The sequence below is a fragment of the Hemibagrus wyckioides genome, linkage group LG07, assembly GCF_019097595.1.
Source record: "Hemibagrus wyckioides isolate EC202008001 linkage group LG07, SWU_Hwy_1.0, whole genome shotgun sequence".
Classification (NCBI taxonomy): Eukaryota; Metazoa; Chordata; class Actinopteri; order Siluriformes; family Bagridae; genus Hemibagrus; species Hemibagrus wyckioides.
Genome location: NC_080716.1, coordinates 8,663,608 through 8,685,880, shown reverse-complemented (window position 1 = coordinate 8,685,880; position 22,273 = coordinate 8,663,608).

Below are 22,273 nucleotides of genomic sequence, written 5' to 3'. Positions count from 1 at the left end.
AGTCTCGGGCAGTCGGACAATGGGGGGCGCTAAGGGGCGCCAACTTAAAGTTAGCCAGAGAAGACGGCTAATCTTAAAAAGTTAAGGATATTCGACTTACGGGTGAAATTTCAGGATGCACCTAAAATGCACTATAACCTTTACAGGTGAACTTAATTTGACCTTCTCTACACTTTTGAATGCACATGTCCAACTGTTCAGTGTTTCAGTACTTTTTGCATAACTGTTCTAACAAGGTGCTTAAAGGCAAAATTCACAACTGGTGTTTGATCCATGAATCGACCAATACATTTTCTGGTTCAATTAGAATTGGTATTTAAACAGTCCTCTTCATCATGCAGTTCACATTTTGACATCATGAGACCAAGACGACACCTAACTATTGATCAACAGTACCTCACCATTGCGAGGCTTCAAACAGGATGTTCTCAGAGGGAAGTGGCCACTGAGCTTAGAGTGTCACAGAGTGTCATCAGCAGGTTGCGAAAGAGATACAGAGAGACTGGAAGAGTCACAGAAAGGCATAGAAGTGGACGTTCTTTGGCCACATCCCACGTTGATGACCGCTTCATTGTGAACAGTGCCCTGCGGAACCAGATGATGAATGCCACTCAACTCCAGGCACATTTAAGGGAGGTGAGAGGCACCCAAGTGTCATGTCAGACCATTCAAAACCGTTTACATCAGCGTGGTCTGCGTGCTAGATGACCTGTGAGGGTACCTGACCACACCACTAGGCACAGGTGTCATCATCTTGCATGGGCCAGGGAGCATTTATGCTGGATGAGGGACTAGTGGACTTCAGTGCTGTTCTCTGATGAAAGTCGATTCATGTTGAGCAGAAATGATGGCCTCCAACAATGTTGGACACGTCAAGGAGAGCGCTATGCATCAGCCACTGTTGTGGTGGTGTTACAGTCTGGGCAGGTGTGTCTACTCAATACAGAACTGCCCTACATCTTGTGAATGGTACAGTGACAAGCCAATACTACCTGAATAACATCATTAATCCAGTCATTGTGCCCCTGCATGAACAACACAGGCCTAATTTCATCTTCATGGACAACAATGCTCCAGCTCATCGAGGTCGCATAATTAGGGAAAGGCTGCTGGAGGCTGGGGTACCTCAAATGGAGTGGCCTGCGCTTTCTCCAGATCTGAGTCGCTGTGTAGAGGCTCGTAACCCTGCACCCCAGAACCTCAATGACCTGAGGGCCGCCCTTCAAGAAGAGTAGAATGCCATGCCTTAGCAGACAGTGAGTCGACTCGTGAACAGCATGAGATGTTGTTGTTAAGCTGTAATTGATGGTCAAGGGCACATGACAAATTATTGAGACATTGACATTTTTTGTTGTGGTATACCCACTACTGTTGTTGGCTTTTGTTTCAATAAAGTGTTTGGGATGAGGAAATCACCATTGCATGCTTCTACTTAAATGCCCTACTTTCATGATATAATATCACTGTAGTGTACTACATAAACTTTTTACATTTTCCATAAATTTCACCCAAAAGCCAGATATCCTTAACTTTTTGTGAGTAGTGTATTTCAGGTCTTGTGTTTGACAAATGTGCCACGATGCTTGCTTCTGATTAGCTTTATTAAGCTTTGAGGCAGTTAGGTTCCCACTTGCATTAATGAACCTTAAATGAAAATATTGTGATACACTTCAGAGAAGCGAAAGTCATCTTGTCAGTTTTCTGTATTGCAATATTCCAGACAGCAAAATTCTGTGTCATGCCTATAGATATTTAGATACAGTAGGTAAGTAGACAGATAGATAGATAGATAGATAGATAGATAGATAGATGGATAGATAGATAGATAGATGGATAGATAGATAGATAGATAGATAGATAGATAGATAGATAGATAGATAGATAGATAGATAGATAGATAGATAGATATGTTCAATTCCTCATTTTTTTAAATTATTCTGTTCATTTGTTTATTTCAGACTTACATATTGCACACAGAACAAACTGTGTGCTATATTTATGTATTTTACCTCTTTTCTCTCCCGTATGTTCCCGTATGAAACTCCTCACACATCACCATGAGCCAATGTATATACCTTAGAAACATTGCCAAGCTTAGGAACAATTTATATGTATCTGATGCAGAAAAGCTAGTTCATCCATTCCTGACCTCCAGACTGGACTATTGTCATGCATTACTAGGTGGTTGTCCTGCATCCTCAATAAACAAGCTACAGTTAGTCCAGAATGCAGCTGCCAGAGTTCTTACCAGATCAAGAAAATATGATCATATAACCCCAGTATTACCATCCCTGCACTGGCTACCTGTTAAGTTTAGATTTGATTACAAACTAGCACTACTTGTGCTACTACTTTACTTTACTACTACTAAATAGTTTAGCTCCCACGTATCTAGCCAGTCTTCTGACACGCTACAATCCACTGCGCTCTTTAAGAACACAAAACTCTGGACTTCTGGTAGTTTCCAGAATATCAAAGTCTACAAAAGGGGGTAGAGCATTTTTAAACTTTGGAATAGCCTTCCTGACAGTGTTCAGGGCTCAGACACAGTCTCCCAGTTTAAAAGTAGATTAAAGACATATCTCCTTAGCCTGGCATACACATAATACATCCCATAACCTTGTGCTCCAGTACATCTGATTAAATGCACATTATCATCTAGTGCTGCTAATATCATGAACAGCAGCTACGCTAATTCCTTTTCACCTGTTCCTTTTTTTATTCCCATCCTGAGGTATCTGGAGATTGTGCCAGCTTCAGTAGACAGAGGCCAATCCTTCAAGGATCCTGAGGCACCCAGAGATGGACCAGCTTCAGCTGGGTTCTGCTTGGTGAGGATTTGTGTATATCAAAGCAATGCTGCTAGCCCAATGTGGACTTAGAGGACGACAACAACCTCCTACACACTAAATACACACACTAACATTCTACATATGCTGGATCTGCATCACACTGTAGACTGTACATAACTGCAGAAATGACATTGTTCATAATCACACTCTTCGGTGTTTAGAATAATTTATAATCACACTCTCTGGTGTCACCCAAATGAGGATGGGTTCCCTTTTGAGTCTGGTTCCTCTCAAGGTTTCTTCCTTAAACCAATTTTTCCTTGCTACTGTCACCATAGGCTTGTTCACTAGGGATGATTTTGTCTAACGTCTATGTTTTTTGTTCCGATGTTCTGTAAAGCTGCTTTGAGACACTGTTCATTGTTAAAAGTGTTATACAAATATAATTGAATTGAACTGAATTGAATATATGTGCAATTCTGCATTCTTTATTCTTCTGTTCATTTGTTTATTTCAGACTTACATATTGCACACAGAAATTCTGGATAGTGCAGTCGATCAGCACTGTTACATCCTCCAAGGACACATCTGTACAGCCAGCAGCCCTGCTCTGGCCAGTACTGACAGCATTATTCCTAAAAGCACATGCAGATTCAAAACCATTTAACCCTTTCGAGTTTTTCCAGAGCAAACTGTGTGTTATATTTATGTATTTTACCTCTTTTCTCTCCCGTATGTTAGTCAGCATGACTATGGTGGCAGATTTGTGTTCTCAAACCATTCTCCAGAAATCAGCCACTGTCTCCGGTTTCAGACCTGCAAACAGACCTTTTTAAAGTTTTCCTACAGAAAGTCGTGATGGTCAGTAAATTCACTCTGACATGCACTCTTCTGATCTGTATGCTGTGTAAAGTGTGGGTGACTGCTTCTGTGTAATAATCTTGAAAACTGATGAAACCCTCAGATGAAAGGTCACTTACACTAACTACAAGCTGGTGTTAATTGTAGAACCGCACAACACTAACTTGGTTTCACAAAACAACCCTTTACTCCTTTTTATCATCATACTGGCGTTCCTTCCATTTGACTTATCAAACATTTTTAATTAATATAAACAAATGAATTAATTTCCCCCCACAAATCTGATCCAGAATTAGTCAGAATACTGTTGGCTTTCAATGTGTAAAGTATCATGACTCTGTGTTTAGATGCTGCTGTCCAGTGCACTGAGAAGTGGGCGGTGTTTGAGCCCCTGCTGGGCAAATAAATCACACTTATCCACAGTAACACTGGTACAGAGATAAAACATTCAAAACATCTCAAACGTTTTTGATAGTAAAACACTGTACAACTGCTACAATAAAATTATAACATTTAAACCCAAGAATTAAGTAAATAAAATATAAATGAATAAAACTACACATTATTAAAGTCCTGAATGTCACCTTTCATATGACCATCCATTAACTACCACTGTGGAGTGTAACACAACAAAATGATTCAACACTGAACCCCCAAAACAGACAGAGTATTTTTCCTCTTGTAAGCTGTGTTGAAGCATGCCATTTCTTTCTAGGGTGAGCATACATAGTGAGGAATGATTTAGTGGCTTTACAGCTGGAACCAGAAGTTTACATACACTGTATAAAAAGACACATAACCACTTTTTCTCACCTTCTGACATTAAATCAGACTAAACTTTTCCCATTTTATGTCAGTTAGGATTTCTAAAATTATTTCTATTTGTTAAATATCAGAATAATGAGTGAGAGAATTTTTTAGATATTTTTTATTACTTCCTTCAAAGTCAGAGGTTTACATACATTTCCTTAGTATTTGGTAGCATTACCTTTAAACTGTATGACTTGGGTCAAACGTTTTGGGCATCCTTCCACAAGCTTCTCACAATAGTTTAGTGGAATTTTGGCCAATTCCTCCTGACAGTACCGCCTTTTCAGCTCTCCCTACAAATTTTCTATTGGATAGAGATCAGGGCTTTGTGATGGCCACTCCAAAACAGTTGTCCTTCAGCCATTTTGTAATTAATTTGGCAGTATGCTTAGGGTCATTGTTCATTTGGAAGACCCATTTGCACCCAAGCTTTAACTTCCTGGCTGATGGCTTGAGATGTTACTTCAATATTTCTACATAATGTTCTTTCCTCATAATGTCATCTATTTTGTGAAGTGCACCAGTCCCTCCTGCAGCAAAACACCCCCACACCATGATGCTGCCACTCTCGTACTTCACAGCTGGGATGGTGTTCTCAGGTTTGCAAGCTTCCCCCTTTCCCTCAAAATGTAACGATGATCACTATGGCCAAACAGTTCAAATTTAGTTTCATCAGACCACAGGACATGTCTCCAAAAATTAAGGTCTCTGTCCCTGTGTACATTTGCAAACTGTAATCTGGCTTTTTTTATGTTCCTTTTGGAGTAATGGCTTCTTCCTTGTGGAGTGGCCTTTCAGCCCATGTCGGTACAGGACTCGTTTCACTGTGGATAATGACACTCTCTTTCCAGCTACAGCCAGCATCTTCACTAGTTGTTTTGCTTTTGTTCTGGGGTTGATGCACACATTTTGCTCCAAAGCACGTTCATCTCTGTGACACAGAACCCGTCTCCTTCCTGAGCAGTAGGATGGCTGGACATTCCTATGGTGTTTATACTTGTGTATAATTGTTTGAACAGATGAATATAGCACCTTCAGGCATCTGGAAATTGTATGCAAGATGAACCAGGCTTGTGGAGGTCCACAATTCTCTTCCAGATATCTTTGCTGATTTTCTTTTGATTATTCCACGATGTCACACAAGGAAGCAGAGTGTTTATAATACATCCACAGGTGTACCTCCAATTGACTCAAATGATGTCAAATAACCCATCAGAAGCTTCCAAAGCCATGATATCATCATCTGGGCTTTCCCAACAGGAAAGTCTGATTTAATGTCAGATAGTGAGAAAAAAAAGGTTATGTGTCTTTTTATACAGTGTATAAAACCTTACACTGACTCTGTGGTAGCATCTGGCATTTTATTTTTTTTTTCTGCTGGGGCAGTGGCATCTCTGCTGCACACAGGAAGAGAGTGGATAAAATCGTAAAGATAAAGCTCTGTCCTACGATGCAATCTCAATCCAGTGGAAGAAAGGAGGATGATAGCCAAGCTATCATGTATGTTGGAGAACGACTCTCACCTCATGCATGAGACTCTGGGCAGCTCCAGAAGTGGCAGACTACTTCACCCCAAGTGTGTGAGAGAGCAGTACCGTAGGTCTTACCTTCCTGCTGCTGTGAGACTGTACAACCAGCACTGCTACCAGCAGACCCTTCCACAAACTGGACAAAACATCAATGGGATTTCTGCTATATAAGATTACAATTTATTATTATTATTATTATTATTATTATTATTATTATTATTATTATTATTATTATTATTATTATTCAATTCATTTTATTTGTATAGTGTTTTTAACAATGGGCGTTGTCTCAAAGCAGCTTTAAAGAAGTAGAGAAACAGAGAAAGAAAAAATATATATATTTATAAGTTTAAACTTACTATTTTATCTCTATTTTATCCCTAATGAGCAAGCCTGTGGCTATGGTGCCAAGGAAAAACTACGTGTGATGATATGAGGAAGAAACCTTGAGAGGAACTGGGCTCAGAAGGGATCCCATCCTCATTTGGGTAAAACTGGAAAGTAAATAATGTAACTGTAACTGATTAATGTTCTTTCTACAACAACAAACAAGAGCTCATGGGGAACTATTAGGTCAGTGTAGTAACTGAGCCCATTATAGACATTAATTCCTTGCTGTCGCAAGCTGACAGATCTAACGGCACATCCGTGACAGTGTGAAAGTCCCCAAGTGGCTCTGTCCACAGCTGTCTCCTAGTCACAGGCTGTCCACACAGATCCATTCACAGCGTCAGTGAGCACCACCAAGCACTGAGACTCCAATCAGGGGTAGAGCCAGTGATCACACTGTAAACTCAGAACACTGGGAGCTCTGGAGTGGGACATAGAGCTCGATGGAGAAAGACAGAGGGAGAGAGAAATATATTAGGTATGCTTGTGATCATGTGATGTTTAAAGACAATGTAGATTAAGTGTAAAGTGCAGGCCGGGACTCCGGCAAGACTAGCCAAGACAGCATAACTAAAAGGGAGAGCCAGAAGGTGACAGACATGAAGGCTTCCTGGGACATAAAGCATCCAACCACTTCACAGTCAGCAAACCTGAGCGACTTGTGAGGGTGGTAAGATGACAGCATCCAAACATCCCAGTACACCAAACACTCTATGACCATGAATCTTCCAGATCTGCTCCTTTACCTAAGAAAAACTATACATTGAAAGCTTCACTAAACAAATGTGTCTTTAGCCTAGACTTAAACATTGAGACTGTGTCTGAATCCCGAACACTATTTGTTAGGCTGTTCCATAACTGTGGGGCTTGAGGTATTACCAAATAAACAGCAACCTTGGATCGGAGTAGGTGTGGCAGATCATAAACAACCAAAAGATCACTCAGGTACTTTTACTAGTCCATATTATTATTATTATTATTATTATTATTATTATTATTATTATCTTCTGTATATTTAAATTTTATATTTATATATTTATCTGTTTGTCTTTTTAAATCTATAATATCAGTTACAATTTATAAAAGTCACCTTGTCTTGATATTATCCTTTTCTTTAGCTGCTATACCTTTACCGCTGCAACTATGCAAATTTCCTCGCTGTGGGCCGAATAAAGAATGAGAAAAAGGATTGTTGAATTTTTTAGTGACGCATTTATGAGTACTGTGTTCACATTTACAAAGCTCTTCACACAGTTAGGGCAACAACAGTCTATGTGGACTAAATTGTATATCACCTTTCATTGTTTTGACACAAAGCATTAAATAACCTCAACTTTCAGCTTCATCTATTCTTTTCTCGTTCAAACTCACCCTTTAACAAAACTATGTGTATCTACAGATCTACATTTACATTCTGTTTTCAAAACTAATCAATATCATTAAAAACAAGCAGATTATTTGTCTAATGAAATATATTTATTTAAAGTTGTAAACATTTAAACATAGAAACCAATAGATTAAAAAATAAATAAACTAATAAAGAAGTAAAGTTTATTATTAAGTAAGTGAATTGTTAAAGGATTAAGTATATATTAATATATAAGTGTAATTAAAGTAAATTAGTGCATTAAAGTGTATGTGTTAACAATAAGAACACCATAATAGTCATTTTTATTACAGTCATTAATAACGATAACAACAACCAATAATAATAATAATAATAATAATAATAATAATAATAATAATCGACATCATCGTCATCATCTCCGTGACCCCAATCCGCACGTGGGGTCGCAGCTCTTCATCTTTGACGTCATCTGCGTCATCGCTGCTGTAGAGTGGTTTATTTGTATTTAAACTGTCTCCATGGTGATGACGCGTTCATCGAGTAGTTTCGAGTCAAAACCTGCATTGAGTTTCTGCGTGGCAACAGATAAACATCGTCTCCATCACCACAACTCTACAGATCTACAACTCTACAAGTCAACTCTACAACCAGCGACTTTCAACGAAGGACTTCTGACCACACCATGTCTATCCGAGGATTTCTTCAGGGACTGAAGAACTGGACTCTGGGTGAGATCGCCTGTGCTGCGGGTCTGGTCACTCTGTCTGCCGGTGCGGGATACTTCATTTACCGCAGCCTCCGGACAGAAAGAGCTCCTCCTGACCACACTGAGCTTCCTCAAGGTAGGAGGAGCTTTATCCTACCTCGTGACTTTAATGTCTCACTGATTTTACAATGAATCCAGTACAAGGTACAGTGTTACAGTCTAATGTTATGTAGCTAACAAGCGACCTCATCTACTGCTAACAATTAGCCTCATGCTAGTTATCGTGCTAGCGAACTTGGCTACTGGTTTAAATTACACAATAAAGTCCTTAAACTTGGTTCAAGAATGTATTTTATTTCTACAATGAATTATTTACCCTGTTAGTAGGTCACTTTTAACAGCCCTGGCTACTGGTTTTACACTAAATCATGCTTAGCCTTGTGATTCTCCAGCTAGCGCGCTAACAGACTTTAGCCGATTTTTAGCGATTTAACTAACACTGTAATAGTTGGACTAATCATATCTACAACTTATCATATTCTCAAGCTCTAGAGAACCTGTTTATTTGTTGTCATTATTACACAATTAATTGGTAAATATAATATAAATATAATGTTTAGCCTAATGTTAGTTAAGCTGCTAGCGAACTTGGCTGTTGGTTTAAAGACACTAAAATCCTGAACCGAGTTGATGAGCTTGAACAACGAGAATTTCATTTATTTCTACAATATAATATTCATCCCCATTAAAAAGTGACTTTTAACAACCCTGACTACTGGTTTTACACTAAATCATGTTTAGACTACTGATTAATCAGCTCTCCTAAAGGGCTTGGTTACAGGTGTATGTTATCTACCTAGAGAACTTCACTAATCATTTTATTTACACAATATCATAGTGAGTATAAAGCTAGTTAGCTTGATGAACTCAGTTTTAATAATTACACAGTATAATATTTGTATAGATTTGGGTGGTGAACAGGGGCAGGAGGTTTTAGAGAGTTTAATCAGTTCACATGTACAGTGAATTTACACAATCTGACTGCTACAATTTGTCTGTTTCTTCACAAGTTAACTAATTATCAAACTTGACAGGTTATTAAGCATTAATAGGAAAGTTTGATGTTGTGTAATTGAAGAGTCAGAATTCTGAGTCCCATAAAAGTGATTTTGTTACAGAGCCTGTGGATGTGCTGGGGGAATCAGTAGGTACTCCCTCTGTCCTCCAGGTATGTGTCTGATAAATAGTAATATTTAACTTCATTTGAAACCTGTAGGTCACTTTTGTCTAAGTGTGTGTGTATGTGTGTGTGCACGTTAAGGTCGTTGAGCCAAACCTGCAGCTGCTGCCCCCCGAACCTCAGGACGAACCTTCAGCTGTCATTCTGGTAAACAAATCATTCATTTATTTACTAAAACCAATCAATAGATTTTACAAGGTTGTGTTTACTGTAAAGAATGTTAGTATGAATCTGATTTGATAAGAAGCACTTATGATCTTCATGCTCTCCATTTCACAGCCGCTTGATGCTGATGAGCCGAACAACGCCTGCCGCGATGTCCAGTGCGTGTCTGCAGACTCCTCCCTCTCCCAGTCTGGGGTATTCTACAGTGCTGCAGCTGAGATACAAACACACAAACACCCTTCTTTACAAGTTCTAATGTTTACTTTTGTTTCTCTATTTCTAGCCAGTGGACATTAGAAGAAACATTGTTGGAATAATAAGAGGTCCAGAAAGTCGGCTCTACTGCTTTGACGCCGCAGAGACACGCTGCTTGACTCTAGAGGTAATCACAGTCTTTATTACTCTGGTGAAGGGAATGGACATTTTTAAATTGACATGGTTTTTAGCATTTTGTTGAAATGTGGATCTTGAATTTCATCTAATTGTCATTTGCAGGGATTCCCTTATTATACCAGCTATGAGGGGAGATTCACTGGCATTCAGGTAAGGGACTATTCATTGTGGCATTGTAAAATTATGGTAATTGCGGTGACTAATTTTGTTTGTGTGTTTTAAGGTTGTTGAGCCAACTGTTCAGCTGCTGCCTATTGAAGAAGACCAAGACCCTTCACCTGTTTTTCTGGTAACCAGAGCTTTAAGGAAAGCTATAGAATATTAGTATGAAACTGCTATGATTAGAAGCATTCACGATCTTCCTGCTTTACTTTTCACAGCCACTTGATGCTGGTGAGCTGATCAGCGCCCACCGAAACATACAGTTCCTCTCTTCAGACCCCTCCATCTCCCAGTTTAAGGTATTCTACAGTGCAGCAACTGAGATACAAACACACAAACACCCTTCTTTACAAGTTCTGATGTCTAGTTTTGTTTCTCTATTTCCAGTCAGTGGACATAAAGTCCTACTTCTTGGGGATGATAAGGGGCCCACAGAGTCGTCTGTGTTGGTTTAAAACCACCACGACACACTGCTTGACTCACCTGGTAATCACAAACTTGATTATTCTGAGGAAGAGAATTGACCTTGATGATTATTAGATGCTCACATTTGTGAAATAGATCTTGAGTTCCATCTATTTGTCATTTGCAGGGATTCCTTTATCACACCACCATAGAGGATTGTTTCTCTGGCATACAGGTAAGGGATTATTCGTTGTGGCATTAGGAAACTTTTGCTAATTGCAGTGACTAATTGTGTTCACTTTAAATTGTTCTTTTAAGTCTGAATCTGGGAGGGTTACAGAGTTCATCTCCTGTAACCGAGTGGAGACATCGTTCATCGTGCCACATTATAACACGGTAAATTTATTGCACTGTCATGAAGTGTATATTGTAGTTAGTAACTTTTGGAATTTTGTCAGATGTACTTTTATTTGTCTGAAGTGACAATATATTTTTTTATTCAGCACAAAACCGTTAAAACGGTAACCTGCGATTACCTGTATGTGGCTGGAGATGGGCAGCTGTACACCTCCACCTGGGAGTATGACCAGAACGACTCTGAGGTAATTCCGAGTTTCAGATCTGATGTGTATCTACATATGTTGCTATTCCCCTGATTCGGATGCTGTAAAATTTACTGTGTGAGTTTTAATGATTTAATTCGGCTAGCAGGAGAATGAGGAGGAGGTGGAGATGGAGGTGCCCTTTATTTGGTACGATCCTATTCACTGTTTATTGATGTAATAGTGTATTGTATGTTTAACACACACTAAGCATTTACATCTCTTCTTCCTTAGCTGCCATCTCTTAGAAAGAGGGGTGACTGACATCGGCCTGAAGGTGCCCGCTGTCCGTGAGGCGTTCGCTGTGAGTAAAACCTTTCTTCAGCTGCTGTTATTGCACAGGTAAAGTCCACTCTGCTTTAACGTATATCGTGTGCTGTCTTATATTCAGACTTTGCTTGCCAGCATCCACATCCAGGACTTCTTGTTCGTGGTGGGAAAAAGGATTGTTATGCGACTGGCAGCAGCTAACAACCAGGTGACTTTAGAATGATGAAAGACTGTTTGATTTTTGTGATGAACATCCTTTCAGTTACTCAGTCATAGCCAAAGTGAGTTACAGAGGTTTTCTTTGTTTGTTTGAACAGGATGTAGTTGGTGTGCAGTTGGCATACGAGGCCCTGATTCGATTCCTGAGGACGCCTTCATATCAGGATTCGATTAAAGCAGAGCTCTCCGGGCCCGATGTAAGCTAATAAACGCCTGTGTGAAATGACAGATGTTTAAACAGAAAAGATTTTGATAATATAGAAAACTGAACGTCAATATGTGAAGCTAATTTCTTTTTGTACCTTTACTCCTCTGTGCAGGTCTACCACTACAACTTGCTGGATATTTTTTATGAGCTGATTCTCTTCGGCTTCTTTAAAAATGGCTCAACACCTCAGCTAGTAAGTGTCTCATCAGGAGATTTAAGTTTCAGAACATGGTCTATTTTACCTCATTTTGTTTTCCCTTATTTTTTAATCCTGATAAAACATGGCATTAATGAAGTCTGTTGTCTTTCTTTTCTAAAGTTTAAGGGAGGATTCTTGGAGCGCCTGCTTCAGCTCATCAGCATGTGGGATATAGACGTGTGGGAGCCTGCAGCAGAGCTGTACTTCAAAGTGCTTATTGTAAGTGTTCCAATATCTTCTGATGCCACGATACACAAATTCTCAGGATTGTACCTTAAACTCAGTGACACTATGTTGAATCTGTGTGTCATTTGTCAATAGGATCACCTTACACAGCTTTTTGAAGTACTGTTCACTCAGCCTCTGGAGCTCTACAGCAACCCAGCAGCCTTAGCCTCCATAGTTCAGATTCTCGTCCAGCAGAACATCCAGCAGATGATGAACATTTTGGAGAAGCTCTGAGCAATGTCTTTCCCTTTGCCCTCTTCATCTTTTCTTCCTCTGTTTCATTTCATATTTCTTCTTTTCTCTCACTTCTTTTTCCTACATTGCTCAGGCTCTCCATACGTGAGTATGAATTAATTTTATTTCTATTTTAGATTAATGTGATATTTTTAAAATCTCTTTTTTTTTCCTACAGGTTGTACAGTGAACCCCAGGACTGAAGAAGGGCTTAACCCTATCTTAAGATCCCTTATCCCTTAATAATCATCCCTTATTAATCTATCCCTCTATTCCTGTCCCACTCCCTCATTCCCATAAATACCCTATAGTTCATAAATAGATAAGTAGAATTGATTGTAAATAAACTTATATCTGTATAGTGCTTATATGCTTTATTTTAATAAATTTTTATATTTGTTCCTATTTCAGTCTCATTCTGAGTATTTTTAGTCATCAGTATGTCTGTATATTTTTCCTTTAAAAAGCAACACAAAATGAATTTTTCACTTACATACAGATCCTTTTTAAAGAATTTCACAGTCTTTAAATGGTTCACTAAAATGTAAAAAATAGCATTTTATATTATATAATGTATTTATGTATTATATAATATATTATTTAATCTAAAAACACAAGCATGAACACAATGGCAGAAAAGAATGGAGCTCCACATTGAAGTGATAAAACAAGATGAAGGTCTTACAATACACTATACAGTTACTGGGGTGTGGTATAAATAAAAAACATGAGGTAATTATCATTAATTGGTATTCATAGTAATGTAAATAATAGGATAAGGCCTTCAACCCTCCCTCTGCTTAGTGCCAAGCTGTTCCCCACCTTTTCTACATGAGGTATCATGCTGACCAGAGAAAGGGTCAGTGTACTGCTCATGATTTTTGAGTCAGTGGTAAACACAAGTCAGTGTCATAGGAAGTCTCTTTCTGTTCCCATCCTCTCCTGTCTTCACTACAGCCATGTAAGTTAAATGCTCTCTTTCTCTCTTCCCCTCTCTCTTTCTCTCTCTCTCTCTCTCTCTAGATTTAGTTGATACCGGAGCTGCACCCTCGTTGCCGGACACCCCGACTTCCTGGCCTGCCCTTTAGATACACCTCTACTGTGTAATAATTTAAAATCTGTGTAATACTCTGTAATCTTGGCATAGAGTCTTCATCAATAAATAAAACCAGGGAGCAACAATCACTTGTGTATTATGTGGGAGAAACTCTTACTCAGATCATAAAGAGGCAATGTTTGTGACATGTAATCCTGGAAAAAGTGTTATATGAGATGGATATTATATCATTATTATTAACCTATCCTTTTTAATAAATGTAATATTTTGTAAAATTTTATTCATGTTAAAAAACATTATTCCATGTTATTTAATTCATTCATGTTCTTATTTTCTTTTGGGTAATAAACCAGTATTTTCTTTTACCACCTGAATAGCTTGTTCTCTTTCCATAGACAATTATGTACTCTTTATCTTGTCTTAGGCCTACAGACTGCATAATGCAGATTTATCCCTGTATAACTGTCCGTTTGACACATTTCAACAGTATCCATCTGACCAATAACCACAAAGAAATAAAAAGTGACATTCTTTACTTCTGCTTCATTCTTGATTTACTATTGTTGCAGTTCCAAGCTGCTTGATAAAACAACAGAAAAGAGATGTTGAAATGAACAATTCAGAATACCTTCAGAGGACCTTGTATTATATAAAGCTGCTATAAAAGTGCATGTGCAGAAATAATCACTCCTCATGGAAAGTTTATTGAATAGAGTATTAAGAAGAAGAAGTATTATAATGTGTGTGTGTGTGTGTGTGTGTTGTTTCACAAAGACAGTAAGACAGTACTTAGACAGTAAAGTCTGATCCTGAGGTTGATGAGATGAATGTGTGGGACACTCGGATGGATTATCATAAAGGAGATTCACTGTGAATACCACAATTTTCACAGTTTTAGTTAAGCTGTTCTTATTAAAATGATCGTTTTTATTTATTAATCTTTAGGAATTCACTGCTTAAGAAGTGATCTATGAGCAGTAGATATAAAGAGCTGTGCAGTAACTCCAGAGGAAATGAAAGCCATTATTGAGCTGAGTGAAATTTAACAGTTTTTTATTTTTTATTTTATTAGCAGTAACAACAACAAAAAAGTCTATTTTTAAGAATTTATCTTCAGATGTTTAATATAAAAGCTGTTTCCTGGTTGACAGGTAATTTCTTTATTTTCTGCTCTCTGGTTGAGCATCGCCTGGCTTGCTTTCTACAGCTTCAGCCTCAGCTTCTTCCTGAACCATGTTTTCAGCCTCATCCACTTCTAAAAAAATTAGCATTTTAAATGTGGTGTAATGTTTAGATTGTATTCATTGACACAGATAAAATGTTGCACTTCAATTCCTCATTAATTTAATATCAGCAGATCTCCAGGTACATAACTGACATCATGACATGATATTAATATTAGATTAGATTAGATTAGATTAGATTAGATTCGATTCGATTCGATTCGATTAGATTAGATTAGATTCGATTCGATTCGATTCGATTCGATTCGATTCAACTTTATTGTCACTGCACATGTGGGTACAAGGCAACGAAATACAGTTAGCATCTAACCAGAAGTGCATTCTCGCAGTGCAAATAATTAGCATATATAATCAGTATATAAACAAATAAATAATTTGCATATATAAACAGTATATATACAGTATACAGAGGGAGGTAAATACAATGAGTGCAAATGAGCAAATGATTATAGGTGGTGCAATAAAGAAGGTATTGTATACCATGAAAATAAATCAAATTCAAATTCATATTCAAATTTTATTTGTCACATACGAAATCATACATAGTACGACATGTAGTGAAATGCTTTTTACGACTGTCTTACATAAAAGAGGAAAGAATAGAAAGAAAATGTGTAAAAGAAAAAGTGTAACAGATATAAAAGTGTAAAAATATAAAAGTATAAAAACAAACACAAAAAATATATATGTATATATATATCCTGCGTGATGTAGACACCTAGGTAACGGAAACTGTCCACTCTCTCCACTGGGGTCCCGTTGATGGTGAGGGGCTGGTAATTCCTCTCCTGCTTTGTGCTAAAGTCCACTATCAGCTCCTTAGTCTTGCTCACGTTCAGGAGGAGATTGTTGACCTGGCACCAGGTTTTTAATCTCCTCTAGGTAGGCCGTCTCGTCGTTATTGGAGATCAGGCCCACCACCACAGTATCGTCCGCAAACTTCACAATGTTGGTGGAGCTGGAAGTGGCCACACAGTCAAAGGTGTACAGAGAGTACAGCAGGGGGCTCAGAACACAACCCTGGGGGGCTCCAGTGCTGAGGGTGAGTGAGAGTGAGACATGGTTGCCCACCCGTACTGCCTGAGGCCTGTCTGCCATCACGACTGCTCCTACAACTTTTTCTTTGTTTTTGTGTTTTAAATTAAGTTTCAGTACAGTAATACCGGCTAATTCTCCATCATGGAGTACGTTCGTTACAACAGAGATACTCTTATTTCTATCGGTGTACAATGTACTCACAATTCGACGTTTTTGACCCCGGATCCAAGCTGGCCGAGTGAGATCCTGAGGGAGAACAAAGGACGCGACCCAAAGCGGCGGCCCCGAGGGAAACGAGCCGGCGTCAGGAACAGGCTGAGAGCCCGTGCACACCGCACACCTCTGCCTAGCATCCTGCTCGCCAACGTCCAGTCGCTGGAGAACAAGCTTGATGACCTCAGGGCCAGGGTAAAGTTCCAGAGAGACATTCGGGACTGCAATCTCTTCTGCTTCACCGAGACATGGCTGAACCCAGCAGTGCCGGACCACGCCATCCAGCCGTTTATTTATTTAATTATTTAATATTTAAATAATTAAATATGTAAACAGTATTCAGAGAAGGAGTTATGTACAATGAATGCAATGATTTAGATGTATGCAGTGAGGAAGATATTGTTTACCATGGTAAATATTTGCATATGTGAACTGTACACAGAAAGGGTTATATACAGAAAAGGTTATATACCCTGATAATAATGTGTTCAGTCAATGTGTGAGTGATCGGGTGGAGGCGGAGTTCAGCAAAGAAACAGCTGTGGGGAAAAAGCTGTTCCTAAACCTGCTTGTCTTGGTCCGGAGGCTCCTGTAGCGCCTCCCAGAAGGCAGGAGGGCAAAGAGCCTATTGGCAGGGTGAGAGAAATCCTTTATGATTTTGAGTGCTCTCAAACGCTTCCTGTAAGTGTCCTCGATCTTAGGAAGTGGAACTCCTATGATGCGTTGGGCAGTTTCACCACCCTCTGCAGCGCTTTCTGGGCTGACACAGTGCAGTTACCATACCAGACAGTGATACAGCCAATCAGGATGCTCTCGATGGTGCAACAGTAGAAGTTCACCAGGATGTCTGAAGAGAGATGGTTCTTCCTCAGAGCCCTCAGGAAGAAGAGGCGCTGGTGAGCCTTCTTGACCAGACTGGAGCTGTTGGTAGTCCAGGAGAGATCCTCGGAGATGTGGATACCCAGGAATTTGAAGCTAGTGACACGGTCCACCACCTCTCCATTGATATGAATGGGTGCGTGTGTGTCACCTTTCTCATTCCTGAAGTCCACTATGAGCTCCTTGGTCTTTGCAGTGTTGAGCAGCAGGTTGTTGTCAGCACACCACACAGCACTCAGCACACAGCCTTGAGGTACTCCAGTACCAAGGATGAGGGTGGAAGAGCATTGGGGATCCATCCGAACATGCTGGGGCCTGTTGGTCAGAAAGTCCAGGAGCCAGTTGCATAGTGATGCATTGATGCCCAGGTCTCCAAGTTTGGTGACTAACTTGGAAGGGATGACAGTGTTAAACGCTGAACTGAAGTCCAGGAAAAGCATTCTGGCATAGGTGTCTTTATTGTCCACGTGAGAGAGTACTGAGTGCAGCGTTGTGGATACTGCATCCTCCGTGCTCCTGTTCTGACGGTAAGCAAATTGATGAGGGTCAAGGGTAGCAGGAAGACAGGTTTTGAGGTGTGCCAGGACCAGCCGCTCAAAGCCCTTAGTGATTATGGGGGTGAGCGCTACTGGGCGGTAGTCATTCAGGCAGGATGCAGTGGAGTTTTTTGGTACCGGCACAATGGAGGTGGTCTTAAGGCAGGTGGGCACAATAGCTAGAGACAGGTTGAATAAGTCCGTAAGGACCCCCGCCAGCTCCCCAGCACGTGCTCTGAGGACACGTCTGGGGACACCATCAGGCCCTGCAGCTTTCCATGCATTGATCCTGCTTAGTACTCCACTGACATCATTAGTGGAGAGTGTGAGTGGCTGGAAGTCTGCCGGGAGCTCGATTTTGATTGCTGGCTCCAGATTATCCCTTTCAAAGCGAGCATAGAAGTTGTTTAACTCATTGAGAAAGGAGATATCAGTAGGGTGAAGGGTTGATGGGCTTATAGTTGCTAATGGCCTAAATGGAAGTGTAGCCTTCAATATCCAAGTGGGAACCACAGGTCACCTGAGTGGCAAACATGCTCCAGTCGGTGTGTTGAAACTGGTCCTGAAGTTCAGAGAGAATATTCATACCTGCTTTGTTGACCTGGACTTTCTTCTTTCCTCCTCCTCATGTCCCTCTCCTGGGCCTTTACTTCCTTTCCTTTTCTTTGATGCTACTTTCCTCAGCAACAGTCTTGGTTTCCTCATCTACTTCAGAAACAAAATCATGATTCACAATTAAAATCTGATATAAAGTTTTGACTAAATTAATTGACACAAATAAACATCATTATTATTGATATTTATTACGTAATTAGGAAATAATATACAATGTCTTAAACACTATCACTACTGATATTTTTGATTATTAATAATATTTTCTTTTTATAAATAAATGATGGAATTTTTATGCTCATTTGTTTAGTTACTTATTTCTTTGAGTAGTTGATGTTCAGAGGGATCGTGTGCAGTTTAGTTTACAGTTAAAGAGCTGTATCAGTGTGAGTGATTGCTTTTACAAACTTCTTCTGGAAAGTTACATGATACACAATTTATTTATTTTATTTTATTTTTCAGCTTCTGTCTGCAGCACCTTCAAGCATTTATCTTATGAACATTGTCCATGTCGGTTTTGTGGTATCCTGAACTAAATATTATTATCGCAATGGAAAATGCTTCCTGGATTGACCACTAGGTGTCACTGTATGATTACTGCTGTTAATATGCTCTCACTAGTTACTGAGAGAGTTGAGTTTTTGGGCTGAAAATGAAGAAAATCTAATCGGTTGTATGCCAGGTTCATTTTTGTTCATTTCATAAAGACATTAATATAATTAACATTAAACTAGCATCCAGAGTCTGCTTGTCATACATATCTGAGAGAAACATGGGGATCATGAGTGTCTGAGAAATTACAAGCTTCTTACAGATTTCTTTTTTTAATGCTAAAGTCAGCCCTGTTCTGTTGTTTATGTCCATAATAGGTAAACATTTCTGTGTCAGAGTTTCATACAGTTAGAGGATGAACTGATTTACATGAGAGCATTGTGTATAACATGCCCCATACAGGAAGTATTTATATTTATACATTTTTTATACTGTGTAGTAATTATACTTTGTTTATCAGGGAGAAAGAGTTACTGAAGGAGAAGAGTCGAAAAAGACAGTTACTTTTCCAAGAACAAAAGGTACAAACCTTGCATAGTAAACTTTCATATTTAAGCAATGCAAATGTTTTAAAGTCTTTGTAATTGCCTAATGTTTCTAAGCTCTAATTATTACTCATGTATTGTTTAATGCTTTGAAGAAAAGCAGACTTTTACCAGAAGCTCTTTTAGAAAAGCTGGGGAACAATAGTCTGTTTCGGGTGTGGAAGAAAGGAAAAAAATGGGGAAGAAGGGGAAAGAGATAAAAAGAGAAAAAAAGAGAAGAAAATGTGCGTTTTTACAAACAAATCAGAAAAAATTCAAGTCCCCCTCCCATCCACACTGATCCGGCTCGAATCCCACCTCAGACAAGGATTAAATATTGCATTCTGTTTAGAAATGGCAACTGTTATTCTACAGAAACAGTCCTGCTGTCAAAATGAGTCAAGTTCTAAGTCCGGTGTAGTTAGTTGACTTCAATTATTTAATTATCTGCAAAATATGACCTACTGTTAGAAATATTGTCTGACACACACCATAACAATATACATAAGTGATGAATTATTATAAAATACTAACAAAGTATAGAAATCTATAAACGAAAAACTACCAATATTTATATTATTAAGTATAGATTTAATAATATAAATAAAAAAAAAGTTAAGGATATTCGGCTTTGGGTGAAATTTCAGGATGCACCTAAAATGCACTATAACCTTTACAGGTGAACTTAATTTGACCTTCTGTACACTTTTGAATGCACATGTCCAACTGTTCAGTGTTTCAGTACTTTTTGCATAACTTGCTGTTTTCTAACAAGATGCTTAATGGCAAAATTCACAACTGGTGTTTGATCCATGAATCGACCAATACATTTTCTGGTTCAATTAGAATTGGTATTTAAACAGTCCTCTTCATCATGCTGTTCACATTTTGACATCATGAGACCAAGACCATACCTAACAATTGATCAACAGTACCTCACCATTGCGAGGCTTCAGACAGGATGTTCTCAGAGGGAAGTGGCCACTGAGCTTAGTGTCACAGAGTGTCATCAGCAGGTTGCGAAAGAGATACAGAGAGACTGGAAGAGTCACAGAAAGGCATAGAAGTGGACGTCCTTTGGCCACATCCCGCGTTAATGACCGCTTCATTGTGAACAGTGCCCTGCGGTACCGGATGATGAATGCCACTCAACTCCAGGCACATTTAAGGGAGATGAGAGGCACCCAAGTGTCATGTCAGACCATTTGAAACCGTTTACATCAATGTGTTCTGTGTGCTAGACGACCTGCAAAGGGTACCTGACCACACCACCAGGCACAGGCGTCGGGCCAGGGAGCTTTTACGCTGGACGAGGGACCAGTGGACCTCAGTGCTGTTCTCTGATGAAAGTCAATTCACGTTGAGCAGAAATGATGGCTGCCAACGATGTTGGAGACGTCAAGGACAGCGATATGCATCAGCCACTGTTGTGGTGGTGTTACAGTCTGGGCAGGTGTGTCTACTCAATACAGAACTGCCCTACATCTTGTGAATGGTACAGTGACAAGCCAATACTACCTGAATAACATCATTAATCCAGTTATTGTGCCCCTGCATGAACAACACAGGCCTAATTTCTTCATCATGGACGACAATCCTCCGGCTCAACGAGGTCGCATCATTAGGGAACAGCTGCTGGAGGCTGGGGTACCTCAAATGGAGTGGCCTGCACTTTCTCCAGACCTTCCAGAAATCTAACAGCAGCAGACATTCCCCTATTTACATCAATGGGTCTGAAGTAGAGCGTGTCTCCAGCTTTAAGTTCCTGGGTGTCCACATCTCTGAGGATCTGTCCTGGCATCTGAACACCTCAACTCTGGTTCGGAAGGCGCAACAGCGTCTTTACTTCCTAAGGAGACTGAAGAAAGTTCACCTATCCCCCAAGATCCTGACCAACTTTTACCGCTGCATCATTGAGAGCATCTTGACGAGCTCCATCACAGTGTGGCATGGCAGCTCCACAATGTGTGAAAAGAAATCATTGCAAAGGGTTGTGAAAACCGCCCAACGCATCATCGGCACCCAACTACCTGCCATTGGGTCTCTTCACCACAGTAGATGTCTGCGCAGAGCACACAAAATAATCAAAGACTCCTCCCACCCGAGTCACAAACTGTTCAACCTTCCATCCAGGAGGAGATACAGGTCCATCCTCACCAGAACCAGTAGGTTTAGGGCCAGTTTTTTTCCTTCAACCATAAAACTACTGAACTCTACACTACACCGCTAGGACACTCATGTCTTTCTACACTTACCACTTTACAGTTCTGCTCCACTCTGTACATTCTGTTAATATAATATTTTTCACTGTTAAACATTCTGTTGTACATTCTGTTATAATATAAGTTTTTCTCAGTGTGTAATATAATTAATGTACATATTGTCCATTTCACCTAGTATTATCTATTTTTCTCTATTTATATGAATTTACATATACTATATTTATACATACTATATAATATATGTATATTATCTGTTACTGTTGTACATACATTGTACATAATGTACACATTTTTAGCACAATTATAATTACACCTGTCACTTTATCTACTGTAAATACTACTTGCACATACTTCTCTATGCACACTCTGAAATAGCCTTATTTATCGATGTACATATTTACATATTTATCTGCACTTGTTCATTGGCAGAATTTCTATTATTTGCACTTCTGGTAGATGCTAAACAGCATTTCATTGCTATGTACCTGCACTCTGCAATGACAATGAAGTTGAATCTATCTATCTATCTATCTATCTATCTATCTATCTATCTATCTATCTATCTATCTATCTATCTATCTATCTATCTATCTATCTATCTATCTAATGCACAGGGTTTCACTTTGTCAACCAGG